The following is a 6,468-nucleotide window of genomic DNA, read 5'->3' on the forward strand; positions in this document are numbered from 1 at the left end:
CTTCCAGCCCAACGTTTCTCATGATGTACTCTGCATATGAGTTAAATAAGCAGGGTGACAATATATAGCCTTGATGTACTCCTTTTCCTATTTGGAACCAGTCTGTTGTTCCATGTCCAGTTCTAACTGTTGCTTCCTGACCTGCATACAGGTTTCTCAAGAGGCAGGTTAGGTGGTCTGGTATTCCCATCTTTCAGAATTTTCCACAGCTTATTGAGATCCACACAGTCGAAGGTTTTGGCGTAGTCAATAAAGCAGAAATAGATGTTTTTCTGGAACTCTCTTGCTTTTTTGATGATCCAGTGGATATTGGCAATTTGATCTCTGGTTCCTCTGCCTTTTCTAAAACCACTACCCTAGGCTAACTGTTTCGGCCAAGGTCTTTTTCTTAATTTTTATTTTATATTGGAGTATAGTTGATTTACAAAGCCACGGTCTTTATGTGCTCCCATTGCAAACCCCATTGGTCTCTCTGACATCCCTGCAACAGGTCATACTGCTGCCCACTCCTACCTGCTGGACCACTCTTCTCCCTCAGCTTCCTGATGACACACTCCTGGTTTTTTTCCAGCCTTTCTGATGGGGATTCTCAGCCTTAACCACTGGCTGCTCAAACTCTACCTGCCCCTCACAGGCTGGTGCTTCCAGGTCCCACCATTAGCCTTCAACCTGACCCCTCCTCAGTCACCGTGACCTTTTCCACAGTTGCAAAGGTCACACAGACACACTGAGAGCTCCTAACCTGTTATCTTCAGCTCTGCTCACTGTCTCCCAGTTTCATATGTCCGTCAGCCTAACGGACACCTCCACCTGGAAGTTCCTCTGCAACCCCAAGTCAATGTGTTTAAAACGAAATAGTGCAACATGTTCCCCATAAGCACACACACATTTGTGGGTGATAGGATTAAATGTTGTATTTTGAACATCTAAATTTTCTAGTTTTTCTTCAATTAACAGCCACAGCCCATATAATGGGTTATGAATATTAAAGCAAGAGAATTTCAGAAAAACATCTACTTCTGCTTCATCGAGTATGCTAAAACCTTTGACAGGGTGGATCACAACAAACTGGAAAATTCTGAAAGAAATGGGAATACCAGACCACCTTACCTGCCTCCTGAGAAACCCATATTCAGGTCAAAAAGCAACAGTTAGAAATGGACATGGAACACTGGACTGGTTCCAAATTGGGAAAGGAGTACACCAAGGCTGTATGTTGTCACCCTGCTTATTTTTTAACTTATATGCAGAGCAAATCATGTGAAATGCCAGGTTGGGTGAAGCATAAGCTGGAATCAAGATTGCTGGGAGAAATACCAAAAACCTCAGAAAAGCAGATGACACCACCCTTATGGCAGAAAGCAAAGAACTAAAGAGCCTCTTGATGAAAATGAAAGAGAAAAGTGAAAAAGTTGGCTTAAAACTCAACATTCAAAAAACTAAGATCATGACATCTGGTCCCATCACTTCATGGCAAATAGATGGGGAAACAGTGGAAACAGTGACAGACTTAATTTTCTTGAGTTCAAAATCACTGCAGATAGTGACAGCAGCCAAGAAATTAAAAGACTATTGCTCCTTGGAAAAAAATTTATGACAAACCTAGACAGCATATTAAAAAACAGAGACATGACTTTGCCGACAAAGGTCTGTATAGTCAAAGCTATGGTTTTTCCAGTAGTCATGTATGGATGTGAGAGTTGGACCATAAAGAAAGCTGAGCACCGAAGAATTGATGCTTTTGAATTGTGGCATTGGAGAAGACTCTTGAGAGTCCCTTGGCCAGCAAGAAGATCAAACCAGACAATTCTAAAGGAAATCAGTCCTGAATATTCATTGGTAGGACTGATGCTGAAGCTGAAACTACAATACTTTGGCCACGTGATGAGAAGAACTGACTCACTGGAAAATATCCTGATGCTGGGAAACATTGAAGGCAGGAGGAGAAGAGGACAACAGAGGATGAGATGGTTGGATGGCATCACTGACTCGATGGACATGAGTTTGAGCAAGCTCTGGGAGTTGGTGATGGACAGGGAAGCCTGGCATGCTGCAGTCCATGGAGTCACAGAGTCAGACACAACTGAGTGACTGAACTGAACTGAACCCGTATAATGAGGGGAAACAGCTTTTTTTAAAAAGTTTCAAAGTTGACTTCCCAGACTAAAGTTGAATTCCCAGGTAACTGTGCAGAAAATACTAATTTTGGAGCACAAATAACATTCCTCACACTCTTTCTTCTCTCTTTCTCCCTGAGAGTTTCAGTCTCCATTACAATGAAGAAGGGGGGGAGGGGAGAGGAGGTGGGGCTCCTGTTCACTGAAGTAGGGCTGAGCCTCAGCTGGGGACTAGGGGACTTTGTCGTTGTATTTACTCCCCACAATAACTGAGGGGGATAGATATTATTAGGCTCATTTTACAGATGAAAAATGGAGGCCCTAAAATGATAAGCAATCACCTTCCATTATGCAACTAATGAACAAAGCAAAATTCAAAGCCAAATCTACCCAACCCCAAAGCATGCTCACTTGCACTCTTTCCTCACCTTCCACACACACCCTCTCTCTCTTTAGAAGTACCCCAGAGTTCTTGCTTAAAAATTTCCACCAAATATCCCACTCCTCTCTACCTTTTCACATCAAAGGGTTAGTAACAGAGGCTGAAGGGTGGGTGTCTGAGTACACACTGTATTTGTGTGTGTGCTCAGTGGCTCAATTGTGTCTGACTCTTTGCCACCCCATGGACTGTAGCCTGCCAGGCTCTCCTGTACATGGGATTTCTTAGGCAAGAATACTGAAGTGGGTTGCTATTTCCTCCTCCAGGGGAGCTTCCTGACCTAGGGAACCCACCACGTCTCCTGCATTGGCAGGTTGATTCTTTACCGCTGAGTCACCTGGGAAGCCCTATACACACATTATGTTCCTGACATTTTGCACAACTGCACCATAATTGTCCCACCCTAATACCAGTACCACCCTCATTTCTGTCAGAGGAGTCATTTATGTTGTTTAGTCTCTCAATGACTCTGTAGTAAGCACCCTCTAAGTCTCAGAAAGAGAGCCAGACACTGGAGATTCCATAACGAACAGGGAAATTGTGGTTCTTGTCTTCATGGGGTTTGCACTCTGGCTGGAAAATGCATCACTCACAGTGCGTGGGCACTAAGAGGAGAACATCTGTGCACAGAAAAACCATTGTAGGTTCACCAAGAACCAGTAGTCAAAATGGAGAAATAAAAGGAAAAAGTAGATGGATGTAAGGTTGAAAAGAATTTGCCAGAGCTTGCTCTCATGACTCCATTACTGGCCCTCCTATTCTCTGTTTTTGTCAATGACCTCCAAGCTCATCAGATTATCAGAAGATATAGAATTTGTTAAATGGTAGAGGAAAAAATTAGGGCCTCAAAGACAGCTTGGAATAATGAGTCAAACTTAACACAATGTAGTTTAAGGGATAAATACAAAGTCTGGATTTGTGTCACAAATCGATCACCCCAGTGCACTGAGACAGTTGGAGTTTGTCAGCGGCTCATGTGAGAACAGGGCTTCCCAGGTGGCACAGTGGTAAAGAATCTGCCTGCCAAGCAGGAGATTCAGATTCGATCTCTGGGTCAGGAAGATCCCCTGGAAAAGGAAATGGCAACTCACTCCAGTATTCTTGCCCGGGAAATCCCACAGACAGAGGAGCCTGGTGGGCTACAAGTCCACAGGGTCACGAAAGGGTCAGATACGACGTAGCAAATTAACATGTGAGAATAACCAGAGAGTTGTTGTTGATGAGCTTAATGTGGGTTCTCAAAGCCACTGCTAAATTCAAAGCAACTACTAAAAAGCTAGGACATAGGTGTAGGAGCCCCAACAGGGCCCAGCAGAGGCAGGGAAGACTCCCACTGTCTCAGGGCTCCTCTGAGGGCCCTCCACCCACTAGGAGTCCCAGGCAGACTACAGGTGTCAGTAAAGAGAGGCTGTACCCCTGCATCACCACACATCAGGGCTAACCCCCTGCTCCAGCCCCTCATTTACAGAGTTGCCAACTGAGGCCAGAGGAGGGAAAGGGCCCAGTGGGGTCAGCAAGTTTGCAGCAGAACCAGGACAACCCTTGAACTTTCTTGAATGAATGAATGAAGTACATGGATGAATAAGGATAAAGTACGTGGAGAGGCAGCATATAAGATCAGGAACATCTGTTTCATCTTCTTTGAGGCATCAAAGAGGGATGCCAATGCAGGGAATATGGGTTCAATCCCTGGTCCAGGGGAAGATCCCATAGGCTGCAGAGCAACTAAGCCCGTGCATGGCAACTATTGAGCCCAAGTGCTGCAACTACTGAAGTCTGTGTGCCCTAGAGCCTGGCTCCACAAGAGAGGCCACTGCAGTGAGAAGCCCATGAACTGCAACTACAGAGGAGCCCCCTCTCTGTCACCACTAGAAAAAGCCCACTTGCAGCAACAAAGACCCAGTGCAGCCAAAAATAAAATAAAAGGAGTTAATCAAGGTGATAAGGCTTCCCACTGACTTACCCACAGATTCTTCGTGCTGAATACATGAGTGCACATATATGTGCCCACACTATGCCCCCCAGACTCTGCTTGACTTCCCACAATGCTTTCCACCCTGCCCTAGGCCAGCGCTGGAGGCAAGGGGAAAAGCTCTGCTAGCCCTTGCCCAGCTCCCTGGGCTTTCTTTTCTCTTCCCAAGGCCTCTCCTTCAGGAAGTCCTCCTGAGTTGGGGAGGCAGTAGTGTTGGCCTCCCGCCCAGGCAGAGAGCCCTGCCAGCTGTAGAGCCCCTGCTCCAGGCAGTTCTCTTAAACTATCCTAAGGAGGCAGGCGCCTAGAGAAAGCCCCCAGCTTATACCTTTGTGCCCTCTGTCTCCCCATACACTTCTGTGCCTCAGGTCCCTCATTTCTCACCCTCTCCAGGAAGCCATCCTCAGACCTGTGTCTTCCTGAGACCCCAGACCCCCAGTTCCCTCTGCTTCCTACTGTCCCCTCCCCCGAGATCCTCTGTCATTATCTCTGGAAAGTGAGGCTTGTGCATCATCATTAATGGGCTAAACAGCAGGGTCAGCGAGGCAGGTAGCAGTAAACGCAGCAATTACGGCCTCGCCTCCATCCGAGCGCCTTCGCTCCCAATCCATCTCCCCTCATCACCAGGCGGTGCTGAGCCGGCCCTGCCTTCATTACATTAATCAGGTTAATTCCAAGTTAGAGCCCACATTCTAATCAAAAGGCAGTCAACAGGGGTGGGGTGCCAGGGGAAGAGGGAAGAGCCGTCCTCCCAAGGAATAGGGGTTGACAGGAGGCCCAGGCCTGAGCACCTGACAGCCTGCCTCCAGGGCCCCATCCCTTCCAGAGGCTGCTCCCATTCTCAGTCTGGGCCTAACTCCTGAGACCTCTTTTGCATCTTGGATTCAAGCCAGGGCCGAGACTCTGGATATATAGTCAGAGGCTAGGAAGAGTCTCTTTCCTTATCTCTTTAAACAGGCTGACGAAGCCTTCGTGGACCATTGGCAAGGTTGTACACTGACAACTCTAGGAGGGCACCACATTCATACCGAAGTCTAGGTGGATGACGTCCTTAGAGTTGTGCAATGTACAACCTGTACAACAGTACAGAGCAGCCCAGTAGGCCACCTCCTGAGAAAGGGACTAGGGAAGGTGGGGGATGGCGAAGGACTGAGAGTAGAGGCCACAGAGCTAACACTGGAAATCAAACAGTTCATTAAGAGGAAACGGAGATCAGGCTTCCCTGGTGACTCAGTGGTAAAGAATCCACCTGCAACGCAGAAGATACGGGGTCCAGCCCCTGATCCAGGAAGATCCCACATGCCCAGGAGCAAGTAAGCCTGTGCACATCTGCTGAGCCTGTGCTCTAGAGCCCATGCTCAGCAATAAGAGAAGCCACCGCAAAGAGAAGCCCATGCATTGCAACTAGAGAGATGCCCCTGCTTGCTGTAACAAACAGAAAAGTGCAAGTAACAATGAAGACCCATCACAGTCAAAATATAAATAAATAAAAATTATTAAAATAAAAGAAGAGTGCTCACTTCGGCAGCACATATACTAAAATTGGAACGATACAGAGAAGATTAGCATGGCCCCTGCGCAAGGATGACATGCAAATTCATGAAGCGTTCCATATTTTTCTCAACATCACTCATTATCAGAGAAATGCAAATCAAAACCACAATGAGGTACCATTACCCGCCAGTCAGGATGGCTGCTATCCAAAAGTCTACAAGCAATAAATGCTGGAGAGGGTGTGGAGAAAAGGGAACCCTCTTACACTGTTGGTGGGAATGCAAACTAGTACAGCCGCTATGGAGAACAGTGTGGAGATTTCTTAAAAAACTGGAAATAGAACTGCCATATGACCCAGCAATCCCACTGCTGGGCATACACACCGAGGAAACCAGATCTGAAAGAGACACATGCACCAATGTTCATCGAAGCACTGTTTATAATAGCCA

The 6,468-nt window shown here is 46.7% G+C and overlaps 1 non-coding gene across 1 annotated transcript; it reads left to right on the forward strand.

Annotated features, from left to right (window-relative positions):
- The first annotated feature begins 6,037 nt into the window (after positions 1 to 6,037).
- LOC136161990 (U6 spliceosomal RNA) lies at positions 6,038 to 6,144 on the forward strand. Its single transcript, XR_010661843.1, has one exon. It is a non-coding gene; the product is annotated as a U6 spliceosomal RNA (small nuclear RNA).
- Positions 6,145 to 6,468: the final 324 nt, after the last annotated feature.

This window comes from Muntiacus reevesi, chromosome 2 (genome assembly GCF_963930625.1).
Source record: "Muntiacus reevesi chromosome 2, mMunRee1.1, whole genome shotgun sequence".
NCBI classification, from domain to species: Eukaryota; Metazoa; Chordata; class Mammalia; order Artiodactyla; family Cervidae; genus Muntiacus; species Muntiacus reevesi.